The sequence below is a fragment of the Rhinolophus sinicus genome, chromosome 8 (genome assembly GCF_057876585.1).
Source record: "Rhinolophus sinicus isolate RSI-liver-muscle chromosome 8, RSI-T2T, whole genome shotgun sequence".
Taxonomy (NCBI): domain Eukaryota; kingdom Metazoa; phylum Chordata; class Mammalia; order Chiroptera; family Rhinolophidae; genus Rhinolophus; species Rhinolophus sinicus.
Window position 1 is genome coordinate 80,330,138 of NC_142508.1, and position 15,738 is coordinate 80,345,875.

Genomic DNA, 15,738 nt, shown 5'->3' on the forward strand with positions numbered 1-15,738 from the left:
TGGGGCACATGTGGGATCTGGAGGGTGCCGTCCCGTTGTCCTGTCGCGGCCGTGGACCCTCCCAGCGGGGAAGCCCAGCAGCTCTGGGTGCTGCAGCTCCCCTGGACATGCGAGAGGCCTGCTCGCCCGGCACACACAGCAGCCCCACCTGCCCTCCCCCTCCTCCCTCTGCCCAGACCAGGGGCTCTTCTCCCAGACGGTGTGAGCAGGCACCATAGAAGGTTAGCCAACAGCCCATCACACCAGCCCCTCTCACCAACCTGCGTATCCCAAGACGCTGAACCGGCGGCATCTCTCGTACCTTTTGTCTCTTCAGCCTGGTTTCCCTGAGAATCACCGCGGTCTCTTGAGTGGACTGGGGGCCACCTCAGTCAGACCCCTTGGTGACAAATGACATTCACTGAATGGCTGAATCGGAGCAGACCTCACAGGTTGTAAGGCTGTAGCAGTCAGTCGTGAGGGCTGCAATGAGTGAAGGGACTCCGTGGCTGGACAAATATGTCTTAATGTGGCCATGATGGTGACAAGTGACAAAAACACCATCCAAGCCAGACCAGGCAAAGAGGGAGCATTTGTGGGCTCAACCGCCGAACCCCAGCAAGGACGGGCGTCCCATGGGGCCTCGAGGATGCCTGGGACCCTCAAGACTCTCTCCATGTGTCATGTCCGGCTCTCCCCAGGGGAGCAGACAGCTGCCGGACACGCCTGCTCTGACAGCAGCCATGGCCCCAGGCTCACAGGTTCCAGCTTCCCTCAGGGCCCTGCAGGCTCCTGCAGTGACACTTACATGCCCACCCTGCTGTGTCTTGCTCAGCTCAGGCTGCCATGACAAACGCCCAGGACAGATGGTGCATGACGTCCGGGATCGGGGTGCCGGCGGGGCGGGGGGCTCCAGGCCAAGGCCTCATCTCCTGGCCGGCAGGTGCCCGCCTTCTATTGGCTCACGTCACCTCTATTCTGGGCCTGGGGGCGAGGGAGGAGGTCTCTCTTCCCCCTCCCCTAAGGACCCCATCCTAGTGGGTTAGAGCCCCACCCTTATGACCTCACTTAAGCAGTTGGCCCGCCCTGCCCTCCAAGTCGTCCTCTGTCCTCTCTGGCACTCTGACCCTCCCAGGAGCAGGTGTGGGGCGGCTGAAGCTCGAGGTCTGACTGCGGGAGGAAGTGGGAAGGACAGTGCCGGGGGTGGCAGGGAGGCCACTGCTGTGCGCAGCCCACAGGCGCCATGGGGCACTGTGCAGACCCACCTTAGCATTGCCCACCCCAAAGGGGAGGAAGCTGGGGTGTGCATCAGCTCCCACTGGTCACTGCTGGGGGCCGCCCCTGAGGGCGTCAGCTCCCATGGATCTCCAGGCACACGCACATGGCTAGAGGGACATCCAGGCAGGGTGGCAGGTCCCCATGGGTGACAGAGAGCATGGCAACCGTGAGTGACAGCGGGACATGGACTGCTCACCACACTCTCCAAGCAGGGACTTCTATGGAGCTGAGAGCAGCCCCACGTGACCAGGAAGGGGCAGGCACCCAGCAGGGCTTCTTCCCCAAGACCAGGCCCGGGCCTCATTCTGAAATGACCAAAAGCCACCAAGGGGAGCTGGTGCCTCCCTCGGGCCCTGAGAGCCCACTGAGTGTGGGAAGCTGCCTGGCCAAGCTGGGTGCTCGAAGGAACATTCGCCCCGAAGAGAATTCCCCTCCCGCAGGACAGGGACAGACTCCGCCTGCCCATTAAATCAAGTCAGACACTTCCCCATCCGCATAATTAACTTACTTTCTCTAGAGGAACACATCACCGCAGAATGTTGGGGATTTTTTTTTCAAGAAAAGCCATTTTCCTCACTAGTATTTTTAATGAACTAAGTGGCATTAATTTTTAAATTGAAATCATAAGCAAAGCGCACGCACACACACACAGAGCAGTGGACAATTTCCATTTTCAACAACTGGGACTGTGAATAACATTACAAATAGCTTCCCCGGGGTGGTGTGTTCACCTGCCTACAAGCCCAAGGCCGGACTTCCATCCTGAAGAATCAGAGCGGCGTGCACCAGCTCGTGCACCCTCGTGCCTCCCACGGCCTCTCTCTGGAAAGTATCCAGTGTTGTACCCATTTCTCAGAGTCCTGACGCGTTCTGGGGCCCTTGTGGGGAAGTGGAACAGTCTGGGGGAAGAGGTTAAATTTAGACCCACTGGCTCGTGACCTGAATCGAGCATCAGAGGGGCTCAGCCATTCGCTGTAAGTGACTCTCCACTGCCAAGAATATGAAAACGCTCCAACACAAAACATTCAAATGAGCAGCAGCAACTGGCAAGCTGCGGGCTCCTTTAAAAATAAGGCCCATTGTTCCCCCAACCGCCTATTAATAGCTTGAAAGGACATGTGTTCCTAATTTGGTCTTCTCAAATCAAGAAATCTTCCCTTCACTTTCCTCCAGGGCCGGGATGAAAGCAATCAAGCAACCAAATGTATCAAGCAAAAGCACATTCCAGGCCAGATCTCAGAAGCAGCTCTGCAAGCTGAGCCACGCCAGCCAAAGGCCCGTGTCTGCCGGGACCATGGACCTCTCTCCAGTACAGATGTCCTTCACACTCAGGCCGCAGAGACCACTAAGGGAGACGCTGGGGTCAGCTAGCCCCACCCCTTTGTACCCAGGACCCTCTGCTCCATCCCCAGGGCTCAGCTGTCCCACCACATTTCAGACACCAAGCATAGCTCCCCTTGGACTCCGCCCATGGTGGGCAACTCACCACCTCTCAGTGACCCTTCTCATCCCTGGGGATCTACGACGTTCAACACACCTGAAAGCCATCTGCCACAACAGGTCCGATTCTGCTCTCAGGGGCCACGTTATCTTCCTGTGAGTCCTTCAGCTGTTTGAAAAGCTTTGATGCCTGTTGTGGACCCAAGGCCCAGATAGGACAACTGAGTGTACTGAACTAAAGCCACATGGTGGCTCTCCCTCACCCCGGGAAAACTGCCAAGTGTCCATGTGTTCCCCCCTTCCACCCCACCCCCCCAGCCCGCCATTCCACCATGCTCAGTCCCCCCAGGGCCTTTCCCAGCCTGCTCTGGTGCAGCATGATTTTCTCTGACTTCCATGATTCCTGTGTAGTTTGCAGGGCACCTGGTATAAGCGTGGTTCAGAACAAGCCCTCCACCTATGGGCTACCATTAGCAGGAGAAAGTGGTGTCAGAGCAGGGCCTGCCCAGGGCACTTGCGCAGCAGAGGGGAGGTGGGGGGCGTGGAGGCTTCTGCCCCTGGAGACAGCACAGTGGGAGGAACTGCCCAGCCTGAGGAGCTGAAGGTGGAAGAGCCAGAAAAGACGCCATGCTGAGGCCCCGACTGGCCCCGACTGTGACCCTGGCCGGACACAGCTGTTCCCACCCTTCTCCTTCCCCCCCTGCAACAGAGCTTCAGTGGAGCCTCTCGAGCCCACTGGGGGTCCAAGCTCTGGGGAGGTGGCTAAGGAGGGAGGGACTCCACAGCTGTTTGCATCTGCTGCTCACGTCCCCTGGGGGTGAGGACGCCAGAGAGAAAGGACAGCAGGGCAAGCCGGGCACTGCCCTCCGTGCAGCCTTCGGCTGGCATCCCTTTCAGAAGGCTCAGGGGACACCCCTCCCCCGGCAGTGCCCGTCCCAATCTGCCAAGCTGTGAGAGAAAACAGGCTCTGGAGCAATGGGCTCTCTGGAGGCCCCACCTCCAGCCTCACAGGCCCAACGCCCCCCACAGCTCCTGGGCCAGAGCCAAGGTGCTTCTGTTGGCTCCCAATTCCCAGGACACAGCCAGGATTGTCCAGCCTGTGGGAGGCGGAGCCACAGCTGAGGGGACAAGACCCAGCTGCTCCTGGAGACAAGCGGTCAGCTTTCTTCCCACATGAAAAGGGAACCTGTGTCCCTGCGGGAGGGAAGGAGGCAGGGGCGGCCCAGGTTGACCTGTAAGGTCCCCTCCTGGGGTCCCCACGGTGCCCTGGAGGGCGCCAGGCAGGGCTGCAAGGCAAACACTGCACAGGCGTTGCCGTGACTACAGCCTGACGCCTGGCCCCTACAGCTGACCCCTGTGCGACCCTGGGCCAGCCCCAATTCACCACTCTGGCCTCAGGTTTCCCCACTGAAAAGGAGGTGGCTGGAGAGTTCTCCCCCATGAGCGTTGCAAGGACAGGCATGGCCATTGCCTGAAAAGGCGGGGCTCCCTGCTGAAGAGGAAGCAGGACATGGGACACAGCCCAGGAGGCTGGGGGCCCAATGCCCGCTTGGCAGGCAGGCAAGCACAGTCCAGGGAACCATGTGGGCACCACCCCCCAGTGAGGCCCCAAGAGGAGGTGCTGATGCTGGGGTAAAGGTCAGCTCTGCCCCGGAGCCCAAGCGCGTTATCTCCGACTTGGGGCCTCGGATCCCGCCTCTGAAAACCACTGAAAACACCCAAGGCGGATGTGTCGCCTCCTCCGACCTATTGGTCATCGTGCACCACGCTCTTGGGAAGTAAGAGCCACAGGTTTCCATACCAGCCTCTGCCCCACCGCTCCCCAGGGTGCCTTGGACGTCGGCAGGTTCCAGGACTGGGTGAAGACGGATGGTTTCCAGGGGTGCCGCAGGGCACCCACCCACCCGCCCAGGAAGGCCCAGTCTACCTCACGAAAGAGGGACCCACAAGATCCAACAAGGTTGGAAGACAAAACCGTGAGCACATCAGTGGGGGTTTCTAGAAGGAGGGCTCATTTAAGCAGAGCCTTATTAAAAACTGCAGTGGCTGCTACCTAACGAGTGATTTTTAATCGGGGACAAAGACCTGGACAGATACAGCTGGCACTCTGACAGTGGCCACTGATAGAAAACCGAGCTCCAACTGGAATGTAAAAACAAAACGAGGGTACTGGCCATAGAACTGGCGAGGCTGGGGTGCACCTCCCTGCCGGCATGGCTGCACAGGGGCCACTTATCAGGGCACCTGTCTCGCTGTGTCTCAGCGCTGCCTTCTCCCCACTCTACAGGAAGCATGAGGGCTGAGGAAAGTGTCACCCAGACGCCTTTCCTTGGGGACTGTCATTTGTTGCAGGTTGATTAAGACAGTTTTGAGTGGCCCTTCCATGTAACGAGAGAGCCCCCTTTTGGACAGGTGGCGTCCATGCCTCCTCAGAGGATGTCCCCTCTCCAGGGTCTCCTTACAGAGCTGCTGTCGCACCCAGGCACCCACTGCAGAGCAAGGCAGCCAGAGCCTCGGACATGGCGTCGTTAGCTCCCATTTGAATTTAACGAGCCCAATTTCATAAATAAGAGTGAATTTTCCCGGGCTATTATTTCTAATTACGCATTTGCATCACTTCACATTATGCAGTTGATGAAATGTTAACACCAAAGGCAATTTTCTGCTGACAGGCGGCATAGAGAAGAGCCTTCTCCACATTACAAGTCAATATTTTTGGAAATAATTACCCGGTTCCTCACCAGAGTGCACCGACTAACCCACTAGCTGTGTCTACACAGCCTCCAACTTGAGACTCTAAGAGGGGAAATCCCCTGGAGGGGAAAGATGATGGAGGAGACCGGGCGCGGGGACCCTGGACAGCTCCAGCGGCGCCTCCGCTGGCTGTTGGCGCAGGCGGTGCGGGCTTCCCCTCAGCTCCACCTGGTAGCACTAACCTATCCTTCGATTATGTTACTAGATTGCTCCAGTACTCAGACTTTTCATTTACAAGATGGGAATATTAGTCCGTCTGTCGTACATGCCTTCATTCATTCGTCAAGAAATATTTACTGCAGGTCTCCTGTGTGTTGGGCATTCAATGAACTGTAGTGACGATTCTAAGGGGAGGGGAAGCACTGGAGATATGACACGCCAAGCCGGTGGGTGTTCTGGGCTCTGGGTGACCACACATCTCAGGACTCATGGAGGCCTGAGGGAAAAGAGCCAGAAGGACCAGCCTTTGGCACAAGGACCCAACAACTACTCCCGGAGCTTTTCATATGGGAGTTGAGTGCCCATGCCAGGGCTGCCGGAGACCGCCACCTGGGGACCTCAGCACGGTCCAGGAAGGGGTGACGGAGGACAGCGGGGAGGTGGCTGAGCAGGTGAAGAGAAATGCATGGATCTGAGAGACATTCCAAAGGTCTAATCCCAGGTCACTGTAATGGGCCATGGTGGGCGCAGGGGGTGGGGGGAGCAGGGAAGAAAGTGCTGTGAGTCCCTCCTGTGACGGGGGGAGGTGCTTAGGGCAGTTACCGAGACACAGAAGACCACCAGGTTCACGGTAAACCCGGCTGTGCAGAAGGGCCAGGCTTGTGAGGAAGGTCACAGCCTCACGTGGGCAGCGTGAGGTTCCTCTGTGACGTCTGCATGGAAGCCCACAAAGACAGAGCTAGAGAAGAGGGTCTGGGACCCAGCTGCGAGGACCCCAACCCTCAGCAGCCCAACAGGGACGCTAGCCCATGAAGACACCGAGAAGGGATGGCAGGACCTATCGGAGCGAAGCCAGGGAGGTGGCATCGCAAAAGCCAAGGGCGCTAGTGCTTTCAGAGGAAGAGCATGCTTCCTCTTAAGGTCAAGGTGAGGACTAAAATGTGCCCCTTAGACCTGAGAACATCAAGGCATTGAGGCATCTCACTGGAAGCAATCGCAGTGGAAAAACGGGGTGTCTGCCAGGCTGCAAACACAGACTTGCCCCAGCGGAAGGGAAAGGGGGGATGGCCCCAGTGTGCCCTGCAGGAAGGCCTGGAAGTAAGACCAGCCCTCACCCTCCCCAGCCTGGGACCCCCAAGCCCAGGAACAGGGACAAAGCAGCAGTGCCCTTGTTCCTGTGTGCGAGCCCGGCCTCCTGGCCTGTAAAAGGGGGAGGGTTGCCGTGAAGGTGAGACAAGGTGAGACGGGGCATGGAACCTGCCAGGCCCCAGCCGCACGTCCCCCCCCCTGTACTGCACAGATGCCCCCTGCGGCTAGCCGCAGCCTACCTTGTCTGCGGGCTCACACACTCCATGCCAGCACAGGTGAGACAGCAGAAACACGCCAGGTTCAGGACTAACACCTCACCTCACTTGAAATGAACTGTTCAGGTGAGTCTGAAACATCCCTGGGGGCCGAAACTCATAGGTGTCTCCAGTCTCACAGGTGTCCCCACAGCTGGCACAGGCTGCTCCCCGATCCTGTGTCAATGTCTCCACAGCTTTCAGATAAGGCTGGGAGGGGTGACGGGGAGGGCCACACCCAGAGTGCCCTGTCTGGGCCGAAGCTGGGGCTGCTGATGTGGCAAACTGGACCACATGGGCCAAATCCAGCCTATAGACCCCATGGGGTTTACTTTTGTAGTGGACCCAATATTTACAAATTAGCTTCTTCTTAAAAACCTGGATTTCTGGCTTCATCTAAAACCCTGGACCACCATGCCAAACAGGGCCTCCCTCTCCACTCTCCCCCCACCCCCCAAGAGCAACCAGACAGAAGGACCAGGTGGCTCAGAAGGAGAGGGAAGTGGGGAGGGGAGGGAGAGGGGAATTAGCAGGATGGGGTGTTCCGCTCTCTGGAGAGAGAGGCAGCCCAACCACAGAGACAGCAGAGGGGCACAGCCCAGGGTGGCTGCTGCCTGGGCTCTCCCCATCTCAGCCCTCTTCCCAAACACAGAATCTCATTCTACAGCTTTTCTTTTTTTTCTTTTTTTTTTTGGAAAGGGAAAAATGACATTTTGAAACCATTTTGAAGCATTACTGTGAACAATTAGCTTAGGTCTGAAGCATCAAAGCCATCTAGCAAACAAAACCAGGACATTTTGTGGCTGGTGACTGCCCAGTTCAAACCCCCAGGCACCTCCCCGCAGCCAACAGGTCCCCCAGGGGGCAGCACCACACCAACCTGAAAGTGCTGTCCTGGCAAAGGGTGCCTGGCTCCAGAGCCCAGGGGAAGGGGAGAGTACCCACAGGCGTGAAAGCCATGGCAGCCCTGCTCCCCAGGCATGGTGACCTGTCGTCCACTTCGGACGGGAACATGACTCTGCCGTCACTCTGGATCAGCCTTGATTGGACCAAAATCCCATTGGAGGCGGGGGCAATAAAACCTCCAGAACTGATATTAAAGCACTGACATTTCCCAAACGGAGCGGCACTGGCAGCTGCCAGTCTATCAGCAGGAGGGACTCTGAAGGGCGCGTCAGGCGTGAAGGTCACAGAAATGCCGAGGAGCCTCTCCCAGGCCTGGGCATTAGCGCCAAAGGGGCACGGCAGACCCTGTCCCTCTGGACCCTGTCTGTGCCCCCCACGGGGGAATGAGCTGACCTCCAGGGCCTCCCAGATGCTCTGTGGCTCTGAAACCGAAGAGGACGTTAAACCCGGAGCTTGTGCCTGTCCCGCCCCTCAATGCCATAGCCAGGATGAGACCAGGAAAGAGAGGTCCTTGGAGAACAACCTGGGCCTGAAACTGCCTCGGCCTCCTGCCAGCAGCACCCACTGAGCACCTGCCACACGTCAGACAGGGTGTCCGGGCAGGTACACAGCACACTTTTTTTCCTGCAGGTAAGCCCACGTGGACAGGAGCAGGGAGGCAGGTGCGGCCAGGACCCGGCCCCTACTCCCCCCAGGCACCTGTCCCTGCCAGTGACAGTGAGGGGGAGCGGGCAGCCCTCCCCTGCACTCCCGGACTCAGCCAACCCCAGGCGCAGACCTACGGGTGTGTGCTGGCCTCGAGGGGGTAGCGCTGTCCGGAGCCCGGGGAGCCCAGGATGCCACTCCAGAGGTGGCAAATCCTGCTGCTTCCCTTTCAGCTCCATGCCAATGGCACACGTCACTAATCCATGACAACCTCAAAGACTTGCCCCCACCTCCCGTCACCAGCACTGCACGGAGTCGGCCTGTGAGATGAAGGCAGGTTGGGGCCTTCCTAAAATCAGAGCTTAACCCAGGAACAAGGGCTACTCCGGGCATGGGGACAAAGCACAAAAGCAACCCGAGAAGGGAGGAAGAAACCGTGAGGAAGGCCCCCTGGAGGGAGGGTCCAGCTGGCTGGAATCAGCCAGAAGAGTGAGATGGACACTCGGGTGAACAAACTCAGGGCTGGCGCAGGGCTGGTGTGACAGAACCACTGGGAGCTGTGAAACGGGGCTGCAGGCAGCGCCCCGAGCCCAGCACTGGGGCTCCGCGGTGGGGCCAGCGGTGAGCCTTCCCCAGCCTGCAGGGGCCACTCCAGCCCAGGACTGTCAGAGGTGGCAGATGGAGCCCCCGCAGCTTCTCTCGCCCCTCAGAGCCCATCCTAAGCCCTGCACCCAGTGGGGGCAGCGAATGCCAGGGAGCCTCCCGCTGGCCCCGCCCCCGTGGGGACGCTCTGGTCACAAACCTCCAGGTGGGGGCCCAGAAAGATGTGGAAGGAGGCCAGACTTTGAGGTCCTGGAAATGGAGCCATCTGTCAAGCTGACCACATTTCCTGAGTGGCTCCTGGGACCCAGAAAGGCAGGGGACACCAGACCCAATCATCGGTATGAGTTCACCGCATGACGACCCACAAAGGTACTTCCTGCACATCAGCTCATCTGGCCCCGTAGCGGCCCTGAGAAGTAGGGGTCCCGTGTCCTCTGACACGGCCGCTGAGGCTCAGCTCGGTGGACTCTCCAAGAGCCCTGGGCTTGGACCCCGATCGTTGCCGGCACAGCATGGCGCACGGAGCCCAGGCGGCGCTCTGCGTTTCCTGAACAACGGGGCTGACTCCCGCAGGCTGGAGGGTCAGCCACTGGGAGGCCACCGCAGACCTCTGGCCCCCGAAGCATCTCCACTGGGACCATCAAACGACATCTCGCCACGGGGGAGACCTCTTGTGGGCCTGGAGGAAGCATTGGAGCGAGAGCCCTGATCCCCTGGCTGACCCTGGTCGTTATTAGCCAGCCCCCCCCCCCCCCCCCCCCGTGCTTTCTAATCACCATCCTCACCATTAAGGTGCAGAAAGCACATGGGGAAATAACAGAGTTTTGTCTCAAACAGATCGATCCACTCCGATTCGTCTGGCCCCAGTCTCTTAATTCTCCATAATGTCAAAGCAATTTTTGGTTAAGTATACACAGTCTGTCCTCTACTAAATTAAACTAATAGATCTAGTGGGAAATAAAACCCCAAGTGTATTGAGGATATTAAAAATTAAAAAATAAACTCTCCATGGGTCTGTAAGATTTACTCTGGCAAATGATTAAATAAATAACACACACACACAGTAATAAAATCCATTAGTGGACACTCAGCTCCACTGGTCACCTCCCCCTAATAACACCACCCCTCCCAAGCCGTCAGGCTCAAGGACAGCTGGCCAGGCAACCCCCTACAATTCTGCCTCATACATCCTCACGACAGCAAAGCCAGCAAGGCACGCGGTTGACACGTGGCCTGCTGCTCTCAGAGCTCTACCCCGGGGCTACCAATCTTCCATAAACACTTGATCTCAGAACCAGTCCTCCGTCCACCCTCTGCGTCGGCACAGCTGGTATACCCTGCTTACAGATGCAAAAACTGAGGCTACAGAGGCCGAGGCAAGACGAGGATCTGAACCAGAGGCCATCTGACTCCACAGCGTGCCATTGCCTTGCTCTGCTTTGCTGAGTCCCCACCAGTCCCACTAGCCCTGGCAGGAGGCAGATCTCACTCTGACGACGCCCCTCAGAGGTGGCATCTGGAGCCCCCGAGCCTGCCCACCGGCTCTTCCGGCCAATCCTGGCCCCGCACCTTTGAGCACGCCCATGAGAGGTGGCGGAGAGACGGGTACGGCAGGAACTAAAATCCCATCTTGCAGTCGGGGAAACTGACGCTCAAGGCTCTCAACCAAAGCCACAGATCCAAGGCACCTCAGGCGGGAGCGGGACCAGGAAGGGTGGGGGAGGCACTCTGCCTCTGGCACTCAGGCACCACGGGGCTGGCGCTGCAACCTCCCCCTTCCTAGTGCGGGTGCGCTGCTGAGTGTCCGAGCCAGCAGCCAGCAGTGCGGGCAAAGGGGGTGGAGAGAAGAGAAAGGCCCAGGTGAGGACTCCCACAAGGCCCGGCCTCTGCGCTGGGTCCACAGGGAGGCTCTGTGGCAACTGCCCGGCGCCTGCTCCCAGCTCCTGGCCTGGCCCCCTGCGGACCGCCAGGTTGCCTGCTTCCACCCCAGCTGCCAGCAGGGTCAGACCGCCTCCTCGTCCCCTGCAAGTCCAAAGCCTCAGCCTTTCCTGTCCCTCAACTCACCCAATGATCCTGTCACTCGGGACTTTTCTCTTTGTCCCAGCTGAGTCCCCAGCTGTCCTGCCTCCACAGCCTTGCACAGACAGCTGCTCATTTGGGGTGCTGGTGCACCCTAACCCCGTCCCAACAAAGTCAGTCAAGATTCTGCTCTTCCCTCAGGGCTGAGCCAGGAGGCCTGTCGTTCAGGAAGTCTTCCCAGGTGGGATGCTCCTCCCACCTCCCCGAAGGTCCCGGCCAGGGCTGGGGTCACTGTGTGCTTTCTTGGCTTCCCACTAGGCTCTGAGCCCCGGTCTCCTACACACAGAAACCCTGACTGGGCTGCAGGCCTGGCTGCGAGCCCCTCTCACGACGCTGTGCTGCCTCCCACCCTCCGAAACCCCACCTTACCCACTCCTGGCCGTGACCTTCTGCCTGAAGCGCACTTCCTCTTCCAGGTCCTTGTCTGGCCGACCACTTCAGACCTTCTCCTGACCCCCGGGACTCCCACTAGGGGAGTCTGTGCACGTGTGCGTGCGTGTACGTACATGATGTGCATTGCATGTACGTGCATGATGTGTGCATGTGTGTGCATACGTGATGTGCATGTGCATGTACGTGTGTGGTGTGTGCATGGCATGTGCATGTATGTGGCGTGTGCGGGCTGTGAGCTGCATGACATACATCACTGCTGAGATGAGCGGGCTTAGTCTGTTTCCTGTTTGCAGGCATGTCCCTGCCCCCTTCTGGGCAGAAATGCAGGTTCCCTGTGGGCAGGATGCTGCAGGGTGCCCCGCGCCAGGCACACCATGAAGTCAGTGCCCACAGATGTGTGCTGGACAAATGCGTGGTCAGGTTCTCAGGACCCGTTGGCTGAATAAATGTCTGAGAGGAAATAGGCTCTGCTTGGAAGTTTTCCCTTCTTCCATTTCTGCAGACAGTCTCCAGGCCCCAGCATTCCTGTTTCTGACAAGCAAGCTAACGGCCCCAGGATCAGGGGGCCCAGCGTGGTGACACCAACACAGCAATGACAGGCCTGACAACTATGAGTCCCTAACTGCTGCCGGCCTAGCACAGGCTGACTGCAAGCCAGGTCTGCTTTGCGGGCATACAAGGGCATGGGCGGCCGCCCTCCTTGGTGGGCCTGAGACAGAGGGCCCTCTCTTGTGCGATTAGAGAGGCAGGAGCCCCTCTGGCCTCCTGGAAGGCAGGGCAGAGGAGGGCAACAGGAACTCAAACAGGTTTTCCACTTGCCCTCCCTCAGGTCTTAGGGGCACTCAGCCATCATCCAGGGAACAGAGAGGACTATGCCTCTGCCACCCCCACCCCGACCTGGAGCCCCTGACCTATCATATACCCTGGGAGGGGAACCTTCCTGGGGCCAGACGTCAGGCCTTTATCCCCTGACACTGATGGCAAGTGAATGACTAAATTGGCCAAAAATAAAAGACCTCATAAATCTGGTATTTTCCTTTAAGCTGTCAGGTACACAGAGTGTGCCAGGATTATTGATAGAAAAGTTTATGGATGGGTTGCGTCTTAAAATCAAAATACATTACCCAAAATCAATGTTGCTGTACGTGGTACGAGAGGACAGGAAAGGTCAGTCGAGAAAAAAATGTCGAAAGCAAAACTCCAAAAGGACCTGAGCATTACAATAAATAAATTTTGAAAGTGAGTTCCAGGAAAAACATTCACTTAGGGCTGTAATTTAAGGGTGCTTTCACGAAAGACTGGGCAGTCTTTTTAAACAGCACTTTTGGATGTGCCTTTGAGAGTTCAGTGAACCCATCCACAAAATGGTATTGACAAGCCCTGCAGACCCGGCTTGCTGCCCCATCATGCAGCGGGCAGGGGGGCGAGGGCTGAGGATGGGCTCCGCTGAATGGGTCGGTCCAGTAGGTGGAGTCCTGGGGTCACAATCCAGGGGGCGCCCCCTCCAGGTCCCTGTACACTGTGATCCTACAGGCATGTCAGAGCCTGTGGATGGAGAGACAGAAGGAAAAACTGTACAGCCCAGGGGTGTCTGATCTACCTCCTGATGAGCGCTAAGGACTGGAGACACGCAGTCTGAAGGGCTCCCACAGGTCCATCAGCAGGAAACTGGCTCCACGTCACAGGACGGGCATTCCCTGTAAACAGGCCATCTTTGTGGGAGCTCAAGGGACACTGGCAGCTGGTGGGGACGAGTGGCTCTGTCCCCAGAGAGAAGTCTCCCTATGGAGAAGCAACACACATGCTCTATCACAGATGCCTGATTCCGGGCCTCCAACTCAGCCCATGACACAGCGAGGAGGACGCCACCCTGCAGGACGGGGCCAGCCAGGCGTTGGCACGGACTGCAGCCCACTTTCAGCTCACTGATCCTCCACTGGCCGAAAGGCTGAGTCAAAGACGCAGGAACCCCTGCCCGGCGCACCAGGAAACCCCAGCAAACGAGAGGCAAAGCGTCCCCTCCCAACACTCCTAGTGGTGCTCCCAGCTCCCACATTGACTGAGCCCTGAGCATGGATCGAGCCCAGATGGGAGGTAAAGACACCGAGAAGGAAGGTGCAGCCACTGTCCTCACGTACACCCGAGGGACAGAAGAGCGAGCAGACCCATCCCATGCAGAGTTCCCGGGCACCAGCTGAAGAAGCAGGGAAGAAGCCACAGAGCGAGCTGAGGTCGCACGAGGCCGCCACCAGTCGAGGGCAGAGGGGACTTCCTCTCCACAGCACCTCCAGGTACAGGGACCAGAGTCTCTCCTGGAATAAGGAAAAATTGGGTGCTTTGGTTTAGAATTAGGACCCCAGAGTAAAACAGACCTGAACTGAAGCCTTTGCTCAGCCACTTACTCGCTGGGTAACCTTGGGCTGGTTCCTTAACCTCTCTGAGCTTCAGCCACCTCATCTCTAAAATGGGGTCAAATCCAAGGGGTAAAATGGGGTCAAATCTACCCCACAGCATTGTTATAGGGGATAAATGAGCTCATTCATTCCCTCCACAAGCGTTTATTGAGCTCCTGTGCTATGCCAGACCCTGCCCTAGGTGCCAGAGACACATCAGGGAACAGAGCAGTCAAACACCCGCCCATGGACAGGCTACAGAGCGCAGACAAGAAGCACAAGCGAAGGCCTGTGTTGAAAGACCGTTAGGGCCGAGGAAAGAAGGGAAAGGAGAGCAGGTGAGGGATTGGGGTGCGGGGTGGGGGCAGAGAACAGTGTTAGGATGGTGGTCCCAGAGAGCCTTGCTGAGAAGGCGACTTCTCAACAACAATCAGAAGACCACGATGGAGTTGGGGAACTGGGCATCTGGGGAGGGGAGGCCCAGGCAGGCGATGCAGCTGGTGCACAGGCCCTGGGCTGGGGGCACACCTGGTGCCCTGCAGTGTAGGGAGGAGGCCGCTGTGGGCAGGGAAAGTACAGAAAACGCGAGATGAGGACAGAGTGGGTGCAGGGGAGAGCAGATGGTGTGACCTCGGCAGCCATTGCAAGGCCACCAGGGTTTGTCCTGAGTGGAAGGGAGCCATGGCAGGGTTGTGAGCAGAGGACTAATGATCTGATTTCTGTAGGAGACCGGCCGCTGGGTGGCCGTGTTGAAAACTAACACATGGAGGCTGTGGAGCCAGGTGACCGGTATATGGAAAGCATGTGAAAAAGTATAGCTATCATCCATATTAATAATAACACCAACGCACGCAGTGGGCGAGAAACACCTTACCCCACAAGGTTTAGAAGATTCACAGACCTTAAAGGGAAGTGAGGTGTGACTCCCTCCAGTGCAGGAGTCCTCCTGGGTGCACCCCTGCTCACTGGCCATGGGCCTTGGCTCGCATCTGCTCTCAGGCCAGCTCTTGGCATCAGAACCCTGCTTGGAACCAGTTCCCACATGAATCTGCTTTCCTAGAATCCCCCTGAGGGCCAGAATCTGGGAAGCACAGCACAAGGCCACCCCCTCCCTTCAAAAGCAGAGGACAGCAGGCGCCCAGCAGGGTCTAACGTTCACAGCCCACTTCACAGCCCATGGGGGTGTCTAAAGGAAGGTGGGGTTTTTCAGGGAGAGCTCCTGGCCTAAGGGGATGAAATGACAGAAGGTAACCGGCAACTGCCTTCTTGGGGCCCCTAGAAAGAAACCACCAGAAGAGGAGGCCCTAGACATTCCTCCCTTCCGGGCCAGACACCTGGACAAACAAGGGCTCCATAGATGGGCCACAGTGGTCTGAGGGGACGGCCCGACTCCTTGGCCACAGATGAAAAGACTGAGAGCCAGGCCTGGGACAGGCGGAGGGCGCTGTCCAGGGGCTCTGGCGAGTGAGGACAAAGCTTGGAAAGGGCCCGCTGCTTTTGCCCCTCCGAGGCTGTGCGGTGGCCGCCAGCCTGGGGAAGTACCTGCCCTCTAGGCTTCCTTCTCTGCCAGCTCTCTGGGAACCTTCTGGTGGTACCTCCCGGAGGCTGATGACCAGGGAAAGCAGACAAGTGAATCCGCGGGGTCTCCTCACCCCAGGCTCAGGTCAGAGCTGAGAGGTTAGGGGCAGGGGGATGAGGGACAGAGATACTGCAATCCACTGACTGGAGACTCTCCTGGGGAAGGGAAGCAAGAGGGACCCAAGCTG

General features: G+C 58.1%; 1 long non-coding RNA gene across 8 annotated transcripts in view; it reads right to left on the bottom strand.

Moving 5' to 3' along the window:
- The window catches only part of LOC109451919 (uncharacterized), a 43,878-nt gene that overhangs the window by 27,623 nt on the left and 517 nt on the right, over nucleotides 1-15,738 (bottom strand). For 4 of the 8 annotated variants that reach the window (XR_016022132.1, XR_016022131.1, XR_016022130.1 and 1 more), the window contains exons 2-4: nucleotides 15,515-15,706; nucleotides 14,874-14,993; nucleotides 261-13,891 (exon numbers count right to left, since the gene is read on the bottom strand). This is a non-coding gene — a long non-coding RNA (uncharacterized LOC109451919). The remainder of the gene's footprint in view (nucleotides 1-260; nucleotides 13,892-14,873; nucleotides 14,994-15,514; nucleotides 15,707-15,738) is intronic. The other 4 variants (XR_016022135.1, XR_016022134.1, XR_016022133.1 and 1 more) reach the window with 4 other exon arrangements.